Source organism: Acanthopagrus latus, chromosome 17, assembly GCF_904848185.1.
Source record: "Acanthopagrus latus isolate v.2019 chromosome 17, fAcaLat1.1, whole genome shotgun sequence".
Lineage (NCBI taxonomy): Eukaryota > Metazoa > Chordata > Actinopteri > Spariformes > Sparidae > Acanthopagrus > Acanthopagrus latus.
Genome location: NC_051055.1, coordinates 2,354,808 through 2,365,729, shown reverse-complemented (window position 1 = coordinate 2,365,729; position 10,922 = coordinate 2,354,808). Strand labels below are relative to the sequence as shown.

Below are 10,922 nucleotides of genomic sequence, written 5' to 3'. Positions count from 1 at the left end.
AATCTGGAGCTTGTGCTTGTGCTCTTCAAACCATTCCTGAACCATTTTTGCTCTGCAGCACGGCACATTATTCTGCTGAAAGAGGCCACGGCCATCAGAAATACTGTTTCCATTAAAGCGTGTACATGGTCTGCTACAATGCTTATGCAGGTAATACAGCTCAGCGTTATTCACTTTAACTGTCAGTGGTCATAATGTTATGCCTGATCGGTGTATATACAAAGGCAGGTATCAGCTGCCTGGCAATCAGATCAACTATTAGAATCCACCAGATACGTGTCCAGACCGGCTCTGCCCCGTCACAGCAGCAGAGTTGAAGGGTTGCACTCATGTCTATGTGTTTACTTCCACTGGCTCCACTGTGTTGCATATCTGCTCCGGCAGTCCAGACCCAGCTTGAGCACATACGAGGACTTCTATTTCTGCTCGATGCCAGAGCATGACGCTGCAATTCAGCTGAATTCAGCGCAGAGCAGACAGGAAGTCACACACCGAAACATAACGCCCAGTTAACTCTGTGTTGACGCTAGCACAAAGACCTAAAATAGGGGGCAAATACAAGCACTTCTAATCCTTCGCTTGGGAGCACTTGGTATTGTTGTGTTTATAACACAAACCTGTAACTGCGGCTGCAGGTGATTATGTAATTATCCCCGGAACTCCTCGGTCTTGCAATTCCAGCTGTTTGGCAATGCTGCACTGTGCCGGACTCAAAATGCAGCCGGTGGGGTTTCCAGACCATGGTGCAAAACCGTATCGGAGCCAGAATGCAATGGACATGCATCCAGTGGAATCTTACAGTAAAGCTTATCACAGGTGAAGTCAAAGAAGTAGCTGCATCTTTAGAAGTAGCTAATTTCAACATTCAACAATTTCAAACAATTCACTTAATTCAAAATATTACAGACAAACCACCAAAGAATTGATGATTCCTCAACATTACTACTAGTACTTCATTAGATTTTAATAATCTGCAATAAGGAGAGATGACTAGTGGGCTGTTATTCCATCAAAGCAGGTAAATGTACAGATATGGAGCATCCAGGTTGTCTTCAGTCCTGTCCTTTATGTGTTAATGTCCTGAAGTTGAAGATCTAAATGTCTCTCTTTGTCACCTTTTCTTTAGTTTATCTAAAAGTTGTTGAGTCTCATTCACAGGAATTTTGAGTTGGTAAAGCATCCTAAGCACAGCAACAAAGTATGAAAATAAGGAAATCCAGGCAGAAGGCTGCAGGGTCTCTGCTACGGTTTTGTCAGGCCTGGACTAGAAAGAGGACTCAGATTCAGAGCAAGTAGAAATTCACAGGCTTTTATTCTGAAAATCCAAAGCTTCAGGATAGAGTGACAAACAGGCTGTGAAACAATGATAACCTGACAATCTACTAACTAAATAAGGAAACCAAAACACAAAATAAATCACACCAATGGTGGGAACTCCACAAAACCAGAGAAAACAAAATCACTCTCTTAGAGGACAATAAAAGACTGTAATAAACTACACTGTGAGACTAGGCTAGAAAAGGTACAACAGAAATTCACTCAACCAAGGAATGCACAAGCTGTAAAACTTTAACAAATGAAAATCACTCACAATCACAGGAAACAAAAGGCTATAAACATATACTACGAGTCTGTGCTGCACTGAAAAAAAGTTAACAAACCCAAAAAAAGGCAAAGGATAAACAGAGAAAAAAAAACAACAATGAATACAATACTTAGACTAGTTATTGGAGCTATGACGAGACGCAAACTATAAGACACATGAGGGTGATGGGAAACGTCAGACCGGTGACAAAAGAGGAATGGCAAGTGACCTGAAACAAGAGGAGAGTTAGATTTTCAAAATAAAATAGGAAGCACACAAGAAAAAAAACCTCACTGCTGTGTAACAGATTTTGCTCTCTGCTCTGTCCTCCATCAACCCCCACACCGGCTTCATTTGGAGTCTAGCACTGTGACCAGGGAAAAAAATGACTCTTCCCACTTTGATTTTGGAGTGGCTGACATGTTACATTTGTGATGTAATTAAAAAAAAAATCTGTCCTGATGGCAAACCAAATAGCAAAGTGAAAGCAAGGTTTATAAAGAACCAACCTATGGCCAGATGGTGTCATTTGTTTCAAGTTTTCCCAGTTGTGACAAATGATTTTTGGTGTAATGAACGATCCTCATTGTTTTCACCAGTAGTGAAGGAGGCCAAAGGGGTCCAATCTCTCTCACGTTTAGCCTCCATTCATTTCTACAGTGTGACCCATGCGTGCAGAATCAGGGCCTTATATCTCCAAAACAGAGAGATGACATCACCATAGTGACACAGAGCAGCCCTGCTCACCCACGCACACACTTCTACACTCGGGGGGCTCAGCAGGGGCTCAGTCTGGTGAGAAGTCTCAAAGGGGGTCCCCACTCTCAGAGAAATGGCCAGGAGGTCCGACCCATGCTCCTCCCAAGTCTCCACACAGATGAAGTCTGTTCAGTGAAGTTGTATCATAAGAGAGAGGGCTACTGTTTCAGCAAGTGGACACACGTGCACACGCATGCATGCACACGGTCCAGGCTGCAGGCATATACACCATCTCTCATGCAATCTTGAATTATGATGTAGGATGATGTAATGAATGATATAAAGACATCACTGTAACACCAATTACTGAGTAAACACACACATACACACACACACACACACACACACACACACACACACACACTACGCTCAACACCAGCCTTTGAGTCAGACCTGTAAAGTCTGAGGTATTGCTAAAGGAAAGGAAAAAGAAAGGCCAAAAAAGGAGAAATCATTAGAACTCCTCAGCAGCCTCTCTGGAGCACTCCATTCCACTCAGCCATAAATCATCAAAACAATTATTAGAGTGAAAGGCACTTTTTGATAACCATTCATTAGGCTTATAGGAAAATAACATGTTTGTTATAATTGGTCGCCACTCTGAGGGCTGAGAGGCTTGCGATTTAAGGCTTTTCACTTTTTCTGCAGGCGATGTAGACACTGACGTCAGTGTTCCATACACACTGAGATTACGAGTATAATGTAGCTTTACATTCATTTTCCACAGTTGTTAACAAATATTTGATTATACAGCTTAAACTGACTGTATATAGCTCTTTGCAGCCTGCCTACCATACACACTGACAAATGAAGAGAGAATATGAGGTTTTACTACAAGCAAAGAGCCTTTTATTCTGCACTTTAGCTCAAACAAAGAAGATCTTATTCTAGACATAGATGTGCCACTTTCCTCATGGCTGAATTGGATAGAAAACAACCCTCTAACTAGAAGTTAATACTGGACATAGTGCACCTGTTATATTTTTGACAGTGCTGTTAGGGCGACTTGTACTCTGAAACTCAGAGCTCACACGTGTCCTTAACGACTCTGTGAGGACGCCCTCCAGTTAGTTAGAACTGAAAAAAGCCTCTTGGATGAGAGATAAATCTTCATGGAACTGAAACAAGTCCAGACATATCATTGGACATATGACAATACTGGACAAAACAGTTCAGGCCAAAGGCTAATTAAAAAAATAATGGGTCTTGCTATTGAATTCAAAACAACTGGACTTGAACACAGTATACTTTAATGAAAAAGTTTGAATTCAACCTCCATGTTGAGGAGTAGAGAGAGGAGAGCCGTGCTCACAAATAACATTTGTCAGGGCCCGACACGCAAAAAATGATTGGCTTGACAGAGGAAGAATCCACAGTATCCATAGTATACAGATCATATCAGGAAATTAAGATGCTAATAAGATAAAAATAAATAAAATGCTAATACCAATTCCTAATTCCTAATATAAGCAATTATTGATTGTATGTATAGAGAAGGCAAGACTATCATATAAAAGCAATAATTATCGCATATATGGCAAGGCTGACAGGCTGCACTGGCTGTGTAAAAATTAAAATAAAACAGCTACAAATTTGTGCCAAAATTATTGGCCAGCCTGTGTCACACTCCTTTCAAACAACCCACAACAAGAGCATGATCTTCTGACCCCCTGCATCTTTTACATGGAGAATACAAACTTCTCCTCCAACAGGTGATTTACAGTTTCTCCATTTAAACACAACAGGCTGAAGAATTCTTTCATACATCAGCCTCACTTGCTACTAAACCAAAATCAGTGTTCTGCAGAATCAGAGCTGCTTGTGAGGATACTATGTGATATGTTCCATGCTCAGTGTGCTTTTAGGAATACGTACCTTGTGTGTAACTGCAGTATTTCCCACACATACACCTGACTTTGGCAGTCCTCCCAGGTATATTTGGCAACCCACTTAAGTATTTTCTATTTTTACCCCCGTGAGAGAATATACCATCCATGATTGGTTATCTATCTGACAATCAGCCCTCGCTTTTCACCTCCCTTCTCCTGTCAATCGCACATGTTCTGCAGAAAGAGGAAGAGATGCTCTCTGGTGTTACATCCCGCCTGTGAACACACTGATTGTCAAGCAACCTCTCCTATCTAATGTCCTTGTTTTGCACCTGTTTGTTACATTGTCATTCGGTTGGTTTAGATCAGCTACATAATTAACAACAAGCTGCCTCCTGTGCGACTTACCTGCTGTCATGACAGTGGAATCCAAAACATTGGGTGTGTTTTCTGGGCAACTTTATAAAACTTTCTGTTGAAGGAGAAAACAGAAAACGAGAGAGAGAGAACGAGAAAGGAGAGGCAGCCAGTCGGTTCATTAAGGTGGACGATCACGCAACACTATGTAATGTAGGCAAACCCTAAGCAATTCAGAAGAGAGAAAATCAATTTGTGTGGGTTGGTGTCAATTTCAGGTCATCACATTAAAGATATTTCTCTAAATTTCATTTGAGAGTATCATCTGTTTTCTTTACACAGGAGACTAACAGAGGCAGGGACACAGTAAAATTAGATGGACTGTTCACTAACATTTTAGAGCTTTACAAAGTACAGAAACTGCCCCCCTCAAGGTAACCAGTGACTTCCATTTAGCGAGGGAGAGAGAGCACAATTTAAATTCTTTTAGATTTAAGTGTAGCTTTGGACATTATTGATGGTGGAATTTTATTAGACCGCTTGAAAACCTGGGTCGGCATCAAGGATACTGCTTTTAGTTGGTTTTATTCTTACCGTTTAGACATAACCTTCTCGGTCACCACAGGTATTTATTCCTCAGCTACAGCTCCTACTACCTGTGGTGTACCGCAAGGTTCTATTTTAGGTCCGATTTTATTTTCTATCTATATGCTCCCATTTGGCCAGATTATTAAACACCATTTTGCAGTGATTCCAAAAGTGTGGGCCTCCTGGTGGGCCACGAAGGTACTGAAGTGGGGTCACAAGAGGTCATTTTCTATTTTGACCTAGTTTTGAGCCAGAAAATATCTTATATTTCATTAGTGATGGATTATAATTGAGGGAATACCTTATCACTAGTGGCAAGAGTAACAATGGATCAGTAGCTGTTAATGAGTCAATCTCAAGTGAATAGGGTCAAAATGAAAAAAACAAAAATAAAGGTCCGTTGAAAGTGAGTACCTATGGCTTGGATTCACAAGTGTCGGACCAGAGGACAACCTGATGCCTGTCTGTGTGCCTGACGGGTGCTGTCTTGAGTGAGTGAGAAAGGGACGCGCAACTCCAAAAATAGAAAATCAATATGTGACGGCCAATGTCGATATTGAGGAACTCCACAAATGAATTAATATGTAGGAAACACTGTTATATATACCAGGTCGACTGATGATGAGGAGCAGCTGACAGAACAGGTGAGTGGAGCTGGCTGGATTAGGTGAGAGAGGCTGATGACAGAAATGAGTGGGTGACCTGCTATGCCAAACTGTGATGCTTTATATTGATAAGGTCACACATTTGAATATATACTTGAACCACAGGCTTAAACTGCACACCGGACCACATAAATAACACCACACTGACCAGGAAATACCACAAAGCTAACCAAATATAGCAAATATACAGTACAAGAAAAAGAAATCCAAGAAAACTATGCCTAATAATCATGCAAAGCACATCAAATATTATGCACAGTAAATAGGACAGGAATCAAAATATAATACTATGCATCAATGTAATGCAAGAACAGAAAGGAGAGAAAACTAAATGACAACCAGTTTTGCCAATACTCACTTTACTGGAAGTACATTTTTAGCAGTAACGCCAAGTAAACAATGAATCACTTACTTGTTTTGCACTGAAGTCCAGCTTTTGTTGTTTGGGTGGTGGGGGACCTCCTGCAGAAGTCGAGGCCGCGACTTCGCTTGTAGCTCTTTGCTTAACACCACCTGGTGGGACTTGCTCTGTAAACTGAACTGTGCTGTGCTGCGACTCCAAATGTTTCTTCAAATTTGACATTTTGTTTTTGAAGCTTGATAGTACTTTGTCACCAGCACAGAGTGTACAAGGAAACTTAATGTTCTCACATTTGGCTGAAACTCAAAATAATGACACTGCGTGGTGTTACATCGAGTTGTCCTCATGCTGAAAAACGTGACTTATCACATTCGCGACATCACTCCCTGAGATGCAAGAAGAAAGCAAAAATATGTCATTTTAAAAAGGAAAATGCCAAAAAATAACACTAACGCACAGTGACTTGAATAAGTAACTTTAATCTGATTACTGGTTTGGAAATATTAATGCTTTAGATTACTCATTACTCGAAAAAGTGGTCAGATGCCAGTGACTTTGTAACGCGTTACTGGCATCACTGATTTTTAAGGGTCCAAGCAGCATCCACAATGCCCTAATGGAGGATTCAGTTCAGTCTCAGTGGTGACAAGTGCAGACCAGGCCACATGACCTAATACAGTAGCAGTGTAAACAGTCCAAAATATAAAATGAACCACTTGGATGGTACATTTCTATGAAGTTGTAATAGGCAGCGAAGGACTCATAAAAGAAAGGCTAGTCTGCAAAGTAACAGCAGAGAGTAGTTAAAAAGCCAAGACAGAAGTCACTTCAGACAGTGAAGGCCAGGAAGGTGTTTCAGCACAGGCTGAGAAATGGACCTGAAAAGGACACCAAAATTAACAACTAGAGACTCCCGTCACACATCACATCATACAAGCTAATAGCCACCAATGAGCAGAGGGCCAGCTTCCCAATGGGCATGTGGATGAGAGCAGTGGATCGAGGCTCAAACACTATACAGACTACAGAATACATCCATGGACGTCAAAGTCAAGCCGGAGAATGAAACAGCTTTGCCAGAAAATTCCTTGGTCTCCTGTGAGCATTCCTGTAAATCCAAAACTTCTGCCTCTATGCTGTAGGTAGGAGTCACAGATTACAAACAGAACAGAGGAGAAGCACCATAAGGTTAAAAGTAAAGCAGTGAGTGCAGAGAGCTAAACCGGGCCAAAAGCATTGATATTCTCCCTCCATTATCTAGCATGTAAAAGGTTCAGCATGTTTACGTTTTCTTTTCTTTTTTTTTCCCATAAAAAATTTACACCAAGCAGCACTTTCATGTTGGTTGAGTTATGTGCCTCTCTCTGGCAAGGCTGCAGGAGGGGAGCTTTGATGTGAAGCCATAAAAGCTGGAAGAGAGTGGCCAATGCTGCATACTGCAGTGCAGGTTAAAGAAGGATACTGAGGTCAGCAGAGATCCACTGAACAGCTGAAAAAGCAGGACAGGTGAAACACTAAGGATGAAATATTGTTGTTGTGAGAAACAGTGTTACTTCTGTGCAGAAGCTTCCAGTGTAATATAAGCAGATGTTGTTAAGGGGGCAATAAACTAAAGAACCCAAATGCAGATACCACCACGGAGCCATAAAATCAGTTAAGGTCCTTTAAAGCAAAACTGGGAGATTCTGGGGCAGACAGGCTCATGGGAGGTTTCGGGAGCTACTTGACTGAAAGAGGGTCCTGGACAGAGTGGCAGGAATAGTGAACAAGCAGCAGGTGAGGAGGCGGGACTAGGAGGAGACAGAAAACACAAGGTTACTCACAGTGAAAAACAGCACACGAAAGAGAATACTGAATAGCAAAAACAGCTTGGACCTGGCTGCACTGGGTTTCCTCCTGCTGCAAATATGTAAACGTAATAAAGACAGGGCTGCCAACGCAATTCGCACAATTGAGCATCTTCACACAGTCACACACTAATTCTCTTAGGTCACACAATGAGAATCATAAATTATCTCTCATATTTTTCCTATTTTTCACAAGTCCTTGTGCCTAAATCTAATCAACCCAACAAAAGACAGCATGTGCCAGCCAATCAGAAGCAACGTAGTGTGGGTCATGCTGTAACATCTCAGAAGGAGAAAACAAACTTTAGCGTGACAGGGTGCAAACAATTCAAAACATACTGTGAGCAGAATAATGATCGTCTTTCAACTGAAGCAGAACATCAAATGGTGGGCAGCCATGTATTATGTTCTTTTTCTTGATTAATCAAATGTGACCTTCAATAGTCACCAATAGTGTGTGTGTGTGTGTGTGTGTGTGTGTGTGTGTGTGTGTGTGTGTGTGTGTGTGTGTGTATATATATGTGTGTGTGTGTGTGTGTGTGTGTGTGTGTGTGTGTGTGTGTGTGTGTGTGTGTGTGTGTGCGTGTGTACTAGCTAGGAAACAAGTGACAACTGGACTTAACTTAGCAAATAGTTGAGAGCCTTCCATTGGATAATTACTGCAGTGATTAAAATGTCTCTGCTGGCAACAAGTTATCAAACCCTAACTGATGCATTGAGGAGCTTCTCATTTCTTAAACAACCACGTGGGAAGACAAATCGTGGGGTTGGGTAAAAGATGTTACTCTGTTTCAGAAGGCTCAAATTTTTGGCCTGCATCAAACAAAGAAAACAACTAAGGAGATGGTGAAACTACTAAAATTGGATCAATGGAGTTTTTTCTTCCCTGATGGCACAGACATATTCCAAGATGACATGCCACGATTTATTGGGCTTAAATTGTGAAAGAGTAGTTCAGGGAGCATGAGACATCATTTTCACACATGGACTGGCCACCACAGAGTCCAGACCTTAACCCCACTGAGAATCTTTGGGATGTGCTGGAGAAGACTTTGCGCAGCGGCCCGTCTCTGCCATCATTAAAAAAATCAGTGAAACTCTGGACAGAATTAAATGTGTTGACATTGCACAAGCTTATCAAAATGATGTAATGGTGGTGGCTGTTGCTCAGGAGGTAAAGTGGGTTGTTGCTGGTTCGAATCCCGGCTACCCCTAGCTGCATGTCGAAGCATCCTTGAGCAAGATACTGAACCCTGAATTGCTTTGGACAAACGTGTCTGCTAAATACTCAACCAAAGGTTGTCCAACCAAATGTTTAGATTGCATGACTATATTTTTGCGCCGGGCAGTGTATGACTTATTTCAGGCCTTATAAACCAACACTTACTATCGCAGTGTGGGGGTTCAAAGCAGGGACACTGTATGTGTAGAAAGAAGAAGAAATTGACCGGAATCCAAGTTAAAGAGACCGAAGTTTATAGAAGATCCCCAAAATGAGTTAATCTGTAAATCCAGATATTCCTTGAGATCACCACATGATGCAGTGCTGGAAAACAGGCTTTTTCAAAATTGAGAGAACACTGGGGCTCATGCTGCCTTACAATATGCAAAAGTGCACCACATCATTTTAAAAGCTTATAACCTGTAGTTTATCAATCATTGTTGCCACATATTATGTTATTCAAATGATGGTAAAATCTTAACAATGAATGCCACTGCACATCTTGATTTGGAATGGAAGGCTAAATTCTGGAGCCAGATTCGGTTCAACACTTCAGAGAAGCAATAGAAAGCATCCTGACTGGAAACATAAACTGGCATGGCTCATCACGGCACAGGACAGGAAGGGTGATTAAACCACCAGAACATCTCTGGTACCATCTACAGAGCATCAGTGATGTCAGTGAAGCGAGATGTCTGCTCAGAGCCCAAAGATATCCAAAGACACCCACCCAGCCACAGTCTGCCATCTGACAACAGATACAAAAGTATCTGCTGCTGCACCCCCTGACTACAGAGCACCTTCACTCCTCAGACTGTGAGACTCCCGATCTCATCATCAACACCCCGTTGTCTGAAAAAAGAATGTAGGAGGACACAAATGTGATTTTGTTTTTTAAAACCCTGGTTTTAAAAATTACATTACATTTAGCTTGTACCTTGACTTACCACATTCCTTCATCTGGTTACAAGATATATCTGTTGAATCAAAAACATTTTGGTTTTTAACTGTGAACTTCCCTGGTGGTGCTGTATCAAATATAGTGTTTGTTATGTTGGACCAACAGATGATGCAATCTGACAGGTTCCACTTATTCAATGGAAAATGGCAAAACCTGTAACCTTATCTCTTTCAACTGAATGAAACCTTTTACACTGATGATACAGAAACAGGAAAAAAAAATAACCAGAATGTATTATGGTGTGTTTTTATAATAAATTGTGTCAAATGCGCAGTGGAAATCAACTGCTGTGCTATATTAGGTCTGTATGATGCCTAACTCTATATTTCCTGTGCGATTTACAGTTCATGTCAACTTCTACAGAGCATCAGTGACATCAGTGAAGTGAGATGTCTGCTAAGCGCCCAAAGATACTTAAAGACAACACCCATGCAGCCATAGTCTGTTCACCCTGCCTTGCTCATATTTTCTGTAACTAAGGTACTGACCACGATATACAATCTTCTTCCTGTTTACAGCAGCATGCACATCCCCAATAGAGGGGAGAACAGGGTAAGGTGATCCACTCTTACATTTGACTATTTTGCTACAAAATACACGTGTCTTTGTTTCAAATAATAGTTCCTATATAGTCCTGAGGTCGTCGTGAACCAATGGAAATACATGAAACAAGTTAACTATCATGTTTCAGAACATTAACCAAACAATAAAGTAGTCCTGTGGCACAACTTCACCCAAGGTGGGTGGT

General features: G+C 41.3%; 1 long non-coding RNA gene across 1 annotated transcript; it reads right to left on the bottom strand.

Moving 5' to 3' along the window:
- Positions 1-1,370: 1,370 nt before the first annotated feature.
- On the bottom strand, positions 1,371-6,543 carry LOC119006196. Its single transcript, XR_005070709.1, has 3 exons — positions 6,196-6,543; positions 4,582-4,645; positions 1,371-1,814 (listed from the first exon to the last, which is right to left on the bottom strand). It is a non-coding gene; the product is annotated as an uncharacterized LOC119006196 (long non-coding RNA).
- Positions 6,544-10,922: the final 4,379 nt, after the last annotated feature.